We start from the raw sequence: 10355 nt of genomic DNA, 5'->3' as shown, positions 1-10355 counted from the left end.
CTAGTAGTTCCGTGTGGACTTCGACGTTTAGCTTGATACCTCAGCTACAATCTTGTGCCCTCGGCAGGATCTGGTAGATAGTCAGGCTTCTCAGCCTTTTTCATTTGTAGATGTCTGTACCCAGACATGTTAAGCTTCCGCATGTGCTTTGACTTGTATGCTCTGAATGTTGGGTCATGAGACCCATGTTTGTAATATCTCGCTCCTTGGAGCCTAATGAATAAATACTTGAGTCGTAGAGTTATGTTGTGATGCCATGTTGTATTTACACATATCGAGCATATTGTGTGTATGATTGAAATGCTTGCTATGTGTGGGATCCGACAATCTAGTTGTTTATCCTTGGCAGCCTCTCTTATGGGGAAATGTAGTCTAGTGCCTCCTTGAGCCATAGTAGTCCGCTACCACCCGGTTCACCGGAGTCCTGCTAGCCCAGCACTACTGCTTAGGACACTTGACTGGCGGGCATGTGTTTCACTTCGTTCCTGTGTCTGTCCCTTCGGGGAAATGTCACGCGGTGACATCCGAAGTCCTGCCTAGCCTGCTATAGCCCGGGTTCCCGGAGTCCTGTTAGCCCAGTGCTACAGCCCGGATTCACACGCTGCTGACCGACATGCTCGAAGTTGATTCATGTATGCCTGTCCCCATGGGTTAGTGCCGCTTTGGGTTCACGACTAGCCATGTCGGCCTGGGTTCTCTGTCATATGGATGCTAGCGACACTATCATATACGTGATCCAAAAGGCGCAAACGGTCCCGGGCCAGGTAAGGTGGCACCCGTGGGAATACCGTGCGTGAGGCCGCAAGGTGATATGATGTGTTACATGCTAGATCGATGTGGCTTAGGATCGGGGTCCTGACAATAGCCCACCCCTAGGGTCAGCGCTACGCACGGCCGCCAACACATATCCTATAAACACCAGAAACTAGTTGCAACTCCTGGACAAAGGACAAGGGTGATCAAGAAGCCGAGAGGGTCCATTGGTTTCGGGCCCAATGCGTGGTAGTAACTGTTTCATGGATCACAAACACAGAACTCAGTTCCTGAGGACGGCTTTAATGAGACAACCCACCATGTACTCCTACATGGCCTCTCACCGCTACCTTTACCAAATCGTGTTCACACACTTAGCTCTCAATAGTAGGACATGTTTACACACCTCTGATTCATCCCCGATGAATCAGACCTGACTCAACTCTAAGAAGTAGCAGGCATGACAAACAAGCATGAATGAGTAGGCACATCAGGGCTCAAACAACTCCTACTCATGCTAGTGGGTTTCATCTATTTACTGTGGCAATGACAGGTCATGCAGAGGATAAGGGGTTCAACTACCGCAACAAGTAACAGAGGAATCGTGTTGTCCTAATGCAGTAAAAGAGAGCAGGAGCAGGAGAGTGGGATTGTATCGGAATGAACAAGGAGGTTTTGCTTGCCTGGCACTCCTGAAGATAACATAGTTCTTCATCGGTGTCATTGATCTCATCGTCGAAACCACGTCTATCGAGAGGGGACAAATACCGGCAGCAGAGAAAGAAACACAATCAATGCAATGCACAATATGATGCATGATCATGACATGTCAATATGCTGTGGTTCGAGCTAATGCAACTAGCTACATGTTAAATGGAGTTGGTTTGAACCCTAGGTTCAAATTCAAACTCCATATGTGAAATTCGAATGCCATTTAATTGATTTGACCTGATCAGCAGGTATAAGTTGATCTAACATGCATGAAAGTGGTACAGATGGATAGATTGGATTTTTCTGATCATTTTTCATATATAAATTATTTCATTCTGAGCTACGGTTGATTTTCTATGATTTTTAGAAGTTTTGGCTATTTTCTGGAATTTCCTGTAAAAGAATAAATCCAGAAAATAAGTTACTGCATCAGCATGATGTCGTGGTGACGTCAGCAGGTCAAAGGCGACGGTCCAGGTCAACCCTGACCTGTGGGTCCCGTTTGTCAGTGGTTAGTTAAGCTACCTAAATTTAGTTAGCATTAAACTAACAATAACCGAGTTTAGTTAGCGGCCTAGGTCCCACAAGTCAGTGAGTCAGGGGAGGTCAAACCCCCTGGTTAGCGGGGTCAAACCCGGGTCAACTAGGTCAACACCTGCCGGCGACTTGACGCCGGCGAGGCGAGACGCGGCGGAGAGCTGCGGGTTTCCTCCTCCGGTGACCAAATGGCCGGCGGAGGGCGTCTACGTGACGCGGGTGCCCGTCCGCGTCGAGTAATTGCAGCGGCTGGGCCTGAGATGGCCAGAGCCGTCACCGGCATCGACCTTGGCAGTCGCCGGAGCTCGGGCGAGCTCGGGGTCGACGCTACGGTGGCCGGAGAGGCTCGTGCGAGGCACCTACGTGCTCTACGCAGCGCGGGGAGGGAGCTAAGCACGACGGCCGGGCCGCTAGGTGGCCGAAGGCACGTCGGCGGTGGTCACAGGCGGCGGCGGGTTTCGGTCATCGGCGAAACGGCGACTAGAGCTAGCATTCGTCGCAGAGACAAGGAGGACACGGTGTAGAAGCTCACGGGGATCGTGTAGGGCTGGTCGGCGAGCTCGGGGAGGGGCCGGAGCTAGCGGGGCGGCGATGGCGATCTCGGTGGACCGAGGTTGAAGAATACGGCATGGCCGGCGTTCGAGGGCGTCCGGCGGGGCGTGGCTCAGTGAGGAGGTCGAGGACGAAGTGGCGGAGCTTCTGGGCGCGTCGGTGAGGCGTGGGGTGGCCGGTGGCCGCGGTGGAGCTCGGCGGCGGCGGTGACTGTGCTCTGGCGTTCTCGGGTCCGAGGGGGAGCGAGGCAGAGAGCGGGGTGGGGGCAAGTGAGAGGTCGGGCAGATCCGTATAGCAACGGGGTGGTCATCCGCGGCGTCGCGCTGTCCAGCGAGGGCCAGGCAGGCAGCTGCATGCTAGCCCGCGCGGGCGCCGTGCTCGGCCTCGCCTCTGCCAGTAGGCAGAGGTTGAAGACAGGTATGCCCCTGGTGGGCTGGGCCGGTTAGCTGGGCCGCCGGGTAAGGAGGACCAAGTGGGTGAGGCAGGTGAGTTCTTCTCTCTCTCTCTTTCCTATTTTCTGTTTTCTATTTTTTTGCAGTATGTTTTGACTTAGTTTAAATACTAAAACACTTTATAAAATTCTGCAAACTTTTATGGGCACTATCTGATTTAAACCAGAGGCCCTCACCAAGTTTCAGAATATTTGGAGCTACCAAATATTTTATAGGAATTAGTAGCTCCAATTCAAATAAGTATTGACTTAATTCAAAGGCCCAAATAAATATTTCTGTGATTCCAAAAATATTGGTTTGAATTTTACCTCTTTCCAATATTTCCAGAAATGAATAGGAACATTTTCTTGGGTTTATTTGAAGCAATTTTTAATGTTGATCATTTTTAGAAAAGATTTCTGAGGCTTTCCACTTTCCCCAATTCAACTTTCATAAATATATACATGATGCATGAATGCTTGTGCAAGTAGTTACAACCAATTCTAGGGATGTGACAACTCACCCCCACTAAATAGGAATCTCGTCCCGAGATTCAAGACGCGAGGTAAGAAGACAGAGGGGACACAAACCTAACACGATCTTCACGATCCAACTGTCCTTCTCAAAGATGTTGATTCATTGCTTCAATTTGATCTTGACGTCTTTGCTTTCGAGATCTCCATCCAGCACGATGATGGCAGAAAGAAACTCTACAGGAATCGATCTCCTGGAATATCGAGTACTCAGGATCAACTCAGGGAGTGAGACGTTGAAACATCTCTTGAGCTGAGAGACAAAACACACATCAGGGGTGATGGAAAGAAGCGGATGACAAGGGTTCAAATTGGTAGACAAAAATTCCACACCTAAGAGGGTGGTGAACGGTGTCAACGTAGCGAGGAGTTAGGTTGCCAAGATACCACAATGAGACACCTTAAGGAAGGTGACTCGCAGAAATATTCCCTTAAGTGGCAAGAAGAATTACTTTTGATCCATAGATCATTGAGACTCTCTATACCAACCTAAGGCAATTCACAAACGATCCTTTGACGGAGTTCGAGAGAACGACATACTCGGGCTAGAATGGATGATGTGGACTACCTTGTTGAAGAAAACGTGATGGATGATTTGCTTATCATCGAAAATGGTTGGAACCCATGGTAGGATGAAAGTGCAACTATCCCTAGGTGGTTTTGGTAATTCATAACAACATATAGCTCATTGAGCTAATGCTATTCCAAGATGATTATTTCAGGAAAGCTCAATGATTGGCATGGCATGGATGTGAAAGTGGAACCCTCAAAATGCTAAGGAAAAAGGATTGGCTCAAGCTCAAAAGCTCAAGACTCTTCATTTTATATTTTAGTGATCCAAGATCACATTGAGTCTTTAGGAAAAGCCAATACTATCAAGGAGGGATGAGGTGTTGCTTAATGAGCCTCTTGCTTCATGTGCTTAGTGATATGCTCCAAAACCCTCAACTACTTTCCCATATCCACATTTGACCTAAACCCTAAGCCAAACTCGATCCTACCGATTCTTCCTATCCGGCGCCACCGAGTTTCACTTGTCATTAGCCACTGCCAAACCCTAGCAATTCGGTCCTACCGATAGGAATCTCGGTCTCACCGAGATGGGGTTGCAAACTCTCTGTTTCCCTTTCGTAACTTTTCAGTCTCACCGAAAGAGCGAATCGGTCCCACCGAGATTGCAATGTAAATTCAGTGTTTCCCCTTTGTAACTTTCGGTCTCACCGAAAGAGCAAATCGGTCCCACCGAGTTTGCCTGACCAACTCTCTGGTTAGCTAATTACCAAATTCGGTCTCACCGAGTTTGTGTAATCGGTCGCACCGAGATTATGTTATGCCCAAACCCTAACCATATCGGTCCTACCGAGTTGCATGTCAGTCCCACCGAAAATCTCTAACGGTCACTAGGTTTACATTTTCGGTCCGACCGAGTTTGTTGATTCGATCCCACCGAGATTGGAAAACTGTGTGTAACGGTTGGATTTTGTGTGGAGGCTATATATACCCCTCCACCTCCTCTTCATTTATGGAGAGAGCCATCAGAACACATACACCATTCCAACTCATATGTTCTGAGAGAGAACCACCTACTCATGTGTTGAGACCAAGATATTCCATTCCTACCATATGAATCTTGATCTCTAGCTTTCCCAAGTTGCTTTCCACTCAAATCTTCTTTCCACCAAATCCAAATCCTATGAGAGAGAGTTGAGTGTTGGGGAGACTATCATTTGAAGCACAAGAGCAAGGAGTTCATTACCTACACACCATTTGTTACTTCTTGGAGAGTGGTGTCTCCTAGATTGGCTAGGTGTCACTTGGGAGCCTCCGACAAGATTGTGCAGTTGAACCAAGAAGTTTGTAAGGGCAAGGAGATCGCCTACTTCATGAAGATCTACCGCTAGTGAGGCAAGTCCTATGTGGGCGATGGCCATGGTGGGATAGACAAGGTTGCTTCTTCGTGGACCCTTTGTGGGTGGTTGCTTCTTCGTGGACCCTTCGTGGGTGGAGCCCTGTGTGGACTCGCGCAACCGTTACCCTTGGGTGGAGCCCTGTGTGGACTCGCGCAACCGTTACCCTTCGTGGATTGAAGTCTCCATCAACGTGGATGTAGGATAGCACCACCTATCCGAACCATGGGAAAAACATCCGTGTCTCCAATTGCGTTTGAATTCTCCAAACCCTTCCCTTTACATTCTTGCAAGTTGCATGCTTTACTTTCCGCTGCCTATATACTCTTTGCATGCTTGCTTGAATTATGTGATGATTGCTTGACTTGTCCTAAATTAGCTAAAATCTGCCAAGAACTAAAATTGGGAAAAGGTTAAGTTTTTATTTGGTCAAGTAGTCTAATCACCCCCCTCTAGACATACTTCGATCCTACAAGTGGTATCAGAGCTTTGGTCTCCATTTGCTTTGATCTCCATAGCTTTTGTGGTCATAGCCTTGGTTTCACAACCTAGGAGAGTATGGCATCTAGCGAGGGAAATTATCACCGTAGAGGTCCTTACTTTGATGGTACTAATTTTGCTAGTTGGAAGCATAAAATGAAAATGCATATTCTTGGACATAACCCCGCCGTTTGGGCTATTGTGTGTGTTGGCTTGCAAGGTGACTTCTTTGATGGAAGAGAACAAAACCGTGAAGCTACCGTGGATGAGTTGAAGATGTTGCAATACAATGCTCAAGCTTGTGATATTCTCTTCAACGGATTGTGCCCCGAAGAATTCAACAAAATCAGCCACCTTGAGAATGCAAAGGAAATTTGGGACACTTTGATTGATATGCACGAAGGTACCGACTCCGTCAAGGAATCCAAGATGGATGTACTTCAAAGCCAACTTGACAAGTTCAAGATGAAGGATGGTGAAGGTGTCGCTGAAATGTACTCTAGGCTTGCTCTCATCACAAATGAGATTGCTGGCTTAGGAAGTGAAGAGATGACCGATAAATTCATCATCAAGAAGATTCTAAGAGCCTTGGATGGAAAATATGATACCGTGTGCACATTGATCCAAATGATGCCCAATTACAAAGATCTCAAGCCAACGGAGGTGATTGGAAGAATTGTTGCTCATGAGATGTCACTTAAGGATAAAGAGGAACTTCACAACAAATCAAGTTGTGCCTATAAAGCCTCATGTGAAGCCCCTACATCATCAGGTGAGAAACAAGACTTCAATGAAGAATTGAGCTTAATGGTGAAGAACTTCAACAAGTTCTACAAGAGTAGAAGCAAAGATAGAAGCTTCAAGTCAAGGTCCTACAATGACAAAAGATCTTCTAGTCGAGAGCGAAACTGCTACAATTGTGGAAGACCCGGACACTATTCCAATGAGTGTACGGCTCCCTACAAGAGAAGAGAAGATTCTCCAAGAAGAAGAAGCAAAGAATCACCACCAAGAGAGAGAAGGAGTAGAGATGATCGTTATGAACGAAGATACTCACAGAGAAGCAAGGATTCGGAAAGGAAGGAAAAATCATCAAGGAGCTACACAAGACGAAGACATCAAGCTCATGTTGGTGAATGGGTATCTGGCTCCGACTCCGACAGCCACTCCGAGAGAAGTTATCACTCCGACTCCGAAGATACTCAAGATGAAGGTGTTGCCGGTCTAGCACTTGTGTCAACCAACTCCTAGACATATTTGACTCACCAAATGAAGGAATTGGAAGATGCTTCGTGGTCAAAGGTCCTAAGGTAACACACCCCGAGTATGTTGATTTCAATAGTGATGAAGATGACTTGTTAGGTGATGATTTGCTTGTTGACAACTCTAGTGATGAATACTATGATGAAATGTCAATTAAACATGCTAATCAAGATAAAACAAATGACAATGATAAGGAGAAGATTGAGGCCCTAACTAAAGAACTAAACACTCTTAAGTTAGCTCATGAAACCATCTTCGAAGATCATCAAGAACTTTTAAGAGCTCATGAGAAATTACGCTTTGAAAAGCTCAATCTTGAGCAAGAGCATGAGTTCTTAAAAGCAATCAATGATGATCTCCGCAAGAAAAGTTCTTCTTAAATTGCCAAGCGTTTACTCTTATCCACTTACATGCCTCAAGTCAAGTCTAGCAACAAGAACAAGAAAGATTCTTCCTCTAGTAGTAACAATGATCATGCTAAATCCAATATTGTTACTTCTAGTAGCTCTCTTGATTCCACTAATGATTCTCTTAGCCAAGTTACACTTGAGCAAGAAAATAGTTTATTGAAGGGAATTATAGAGAAAGGAGTGTACAAAAGCCTTGCCGGGAGTAAGCAATTCGAGGAAATTGTGCGCAAGCAAGGAATGCACCGAAAGAATCAAGGTGTTGGTTTTGAACGAAATTTCAATGCCAATGGAGTTGAGTGGGAAGAAGATCAATACCCCAAGACAAAGTTTGTCCCTCAACAATAGAAGTTCAAGGGGACACAAGCTCAAGATGATCTTCCACCACAAGACTACAAGCAAAAAGGCAAGGACAAGCTTCAAGAGGAAATTGATGCATTTGAAGAAGCTCCAAAGACCTTAGTCAAGTGGATTCCCAAGACTACTTCAAGTTCCACTTCATCAAGTACGACTACAACTCCAAGGATTCCCATCAAGATGATGTGGATCCAAAAGAAGAAGAACTAGAGAGTTCTTGACGGTGACTCCGCCAACATACTTCACTCTTATCATTTTGGCAAGAACAAGTGCAATCAACTTCCACATCGTGCACTAGTTCAAGGAGTCACAAACCCTCTTGTTGGTAAGACAAGGGACAAGGTAACCTAAAAGTTTTCATGGACATCATCTTTTGTGTGCATCACTCTATGTCTATGGATATCCTTGTTTGTTCCTTGTGGGACTAACCCATGTAGGTATTGAAAGTGCAATTCACTCAAATGGATAGCTCCAAGTGATCTACATCAACATTGAGCATCCACATCTTAAACATCTACATGAAGTCATCATCGACAAAACCCAAGGTTAGTTCATCCCTCTTAGGGGGGATATCACATCTAGGGGGAGCTTTACTCTAAGACTTGAGCTAAAGCAACTCTAAAGATGTGAACAAAATAATGCTTTATGTAAAAGTGGTAACCCCACTTGAGCTTAAACGATGAGTATGACCTATGATCAAGTGCTCTCACTTGACTCCTAAGTCAATATACTCATATATAGATGACCTTGTCATCGCAAATTGCTTGATAGATGCTAGAATTGGTTGTGCATGCCTTGCCACATATTTCATTTGCCATCTTATTGTGTGAGCATGCTGGTTGCATATTTTACTCATTCGAGGACATCCACTTGTTGTTTTGATTGTTTGGTTTTATCTTCTTTTGCCAAGTGGATGGACAAGAATGCCTAAGAACCTCCTCTAGCTATCTATGCTTTTCTTGTCTCAAACTCTATTCATGCTGCATCACAAAATTTGATCAAGTCAGATTCGAACCACTCTGTGTGAGGAGCGCTCGGAGTCCCCGATTCGTCATAGACTTAAACTTCCAAAACCTCTTTATGATTCTTGGTCTGACCGATACTCCACTTTCGGTCCTACCGAGATCATTAAGTTGATCTAGGTTTTCAATCTCGGTGCAACCGATTTGAACATTTCGGTCACACCGAGTTTCAGTAACTGCTTGCAGTTATGAATCTCGGTGCCACCGAGTTGTTCCACTCGGTCACACCGACAGGGTCGGGCTATATATAGTCACGGGCAAAATTTTGGAAATTTCTCCGAACCCCTCGCCCGCGCGATATCCTGCTCTGCCCTCGTGGTCTCCGGATCGTCTTCTCGCCGCCAGCCGCCTCCAGTCGCTGGTCTCCGTCGCCGTCAACGGGAATTCTGCCCCGCCATTGCCGCCGTAGCAAGTCTCCACCAAACTAGGGTATGGACTTGATCACAGTGCTATTCCCCATCCGATTCCTAGCACATTGTGTTCTTCATGATTCTTGCCACAATTGAAACACTCCTATCCAGTCAATGCGCCCGTAGATTAGCTTTGATCCGAAAATTTTTAGGGTTAGGTTTCCGCCGAAACCATCTCGGACCCACCGAGTTGAAAAACTCGGCCCCACCGATTTGGCTTATGCCATTGCACAAGTGAGACTCGGTCTGACCGAGAATTACTTATCGGTGTGACCGATTTTGGAACTCAGTGAAACCCTAGCAGTCTCGGTGCCACCGAACTGTGACTCGGTCCAACCGAGTTCACCAGTTCAGGTGCCAAAACTGCTTCGGTATCACCGAGTTTAAAAATCGGTAGATCCGAGATGATTTCAGTGGGAAACTAAAACTAAGTTTTTGGATCATTCTTTTGCAAAAATCTCTGCATTTTGTGATGCTCATCTAGTCTATCTCATCTATAAACTATTCACAGGGTCAGCAGTCAGTTGCAGCATGTCTGATCAAAGTGATAGCCAAAACATGTCAGAGCAGCAGGTGCACATGAGTGAGGGCACTAGTCCCTCAAGTTCTTCTGATGAAGGCAGCAGGAGCACCCCTAGCAACTTGCCAAAGGCTGCCACGAGACAGAGGAAGAAGAGGACTTCAGATTTCGAAGATGAGGACTATGTGGCAGAGGAAGAGGCCACTTCCAAGAGAGTTGAGCCAGCTCAAGGCACAAAGCCAGGGCTGAAAATCAAAAGGCCAGCAGGCAGGCAGCCAATGTCAAAGGCCAGAATGTCAACTGAGAAGCCCATAGAGCCAGCTGCAGCTGAGGGCAAGAAAAGAAAGGAAAGGGTGAAGAAGACTGTGGCTAGAGTGCTTGGCAAAGCTTCCATCATGGAAGAGGAAGAAGAAGAAGAGGTAGCTGCACCAGCGCCCAAGGCACCCAAGCTAATGGGAGATGCCATAAAATC

The sequence above is a fragment of the Triticum urartu genome, chromosome 7 (genome assembly GCF_003073215.2).
Source record: "Triticum urartu cultivar G1812 chromosome 7, Tu2.1, whole genome shotgun sequence".
NCBI classification, from domain to species: domain Eukaryota; kingdom Viridiplantae; phylum Streptophyta; class Magnoliopsida; order Poales; family Poaceae; genus Triticum; species Triticum urartu.
Note: the sequence above shows the minus strand (reverse complement) of the source record.